This window comes from Pteropus medius, unplaced genomic scaffold (genome assembly GCF_902729225.1).
Source record: "Pteropus medius unplaced genomic scaffold, Ma_sr-lr_union100, whole genome shotgun sequence".
Classification (NCBI taxonomy): Eukaryota; Metazoa; Chordata; class Mammalia; order Chiroptera; family Pteropodidae; genus Pteropus; species Pteropus medius.
The window spans coordinates 4,081,364-4,082,851 of NW_024349798.1; positions in this window are offsets into that span (position 1 = coordinate 4,081,364).

Genomic DNA, 1,488 nt, shown 5'->3' on the forward strand with positions numbered 1-1,488 from the left:
CCAGCCCCGCCCCGCGTGCCCGCCTCCGACTCCGCCCACGTATAGACTCCGCGCCGGCCCCGCCCCCCACGACTCCGCCCTCGCCCCGCCCCTGCGTGCCTTCTCTGGCGGGGCTCTGCCCAGTTCCCTTTGGCCGCCTCCGGGCTGCCGCGGTTGTCTGCAGTCCGGGTGGTGAGAGGGGAGACTCGAGGAGACTGGTGCTTCTTTTTTCTTTACTTTCCTGGAGTTCCAGACTGGAGGGCAGTCCGAGGCGCTGAGAACCAGGGGCCCAGTAAGATGCTAGGGTTTTTTTCTATTGAAACATGTCAAATGCAGAGGACGTTGCTATAGAAAAGTGCAGCAGCTGAGTACACACACGCAAGCGAGTGCAGGTGAGACTTGGGAATCTGAACCAGACGGTGGCTGTGTCACCTCAGTAACCTAGTTGTGATCTTGCAAGATGTTCTGGTGGGTCAAGTGTAGCAGGGGTCTCTATCATTTCTTATGCTGCATGTGCCTCTGTAATTATATCAATTAAAATAGGAAAGTACACAGAAGAGAGACAAGTGCACAATTACTGGTAAGGCTTTAGAAGGAGATTGGGTGCTGGTGTAAATCCTGATCACCAGCTGAAGAAATGTGAAGGAAGGCCAGGCTGCTAGATCAATAAGACATTTTCTTGATTATACTATTTATATCATTTCAGTTATAAATATAGACTGCATATATAATTAGATGTCCTAACCAGACATTTGTTAGCTCTTCATGTTTTTAATTACTATCATTTGGAAATCTTAGTCTAATGACTTACAAACTAATTTCTCTTAGAGCATTAATCAGGGGCAAATAAGATACAACTAAACCATTAAATTTGTCACCAACTACTGTCCACCTGTAGCATTATTTAAATTATTGAGCTTCTCATACAACTAATAAAGAACATAAACAATCTGATCGAAAAATGAGCAGAGAACATGAAGAGCCGTTTCTCAACAGACATATGAAAAAATGCTCAACATCATTAACCATCAGGGAAATGCAAATTAAAACCACAATGAGATACCACCTCACACCTGTCAAAATGGCTATCACCAAAAAGTCAACAAATAACATGTGTTGGAGAGGATGTAGAGAAAAGGGAATCCTTGTGCATTGGTTGTGGGATTGCAAATTGATGTAGCCACTGTGGAAAACAGCATGAAGATTCCTCAGGAAAACTGAAAATAGAGCTGCCATGCAACCCAGCAATTCCACTTCTGGGTATTTATCTGAAGACAAAAACACTAATCTGAAAAGACACATACACTCTTATGTTCTTTGCAGCATTGTTTACAATATCCAAGACATGGAAGCTACCTACGTGTCCATCAAGAGATGAATGGATAACGATGATGTTAAATACACACACACATATATACACAATGGAATATTAGCAATAAAAAAAGAATGAAATCTTGTCATTTGCAACAACATGGATGGACCTACAGGGTATTACGCTAAGTGAAATAA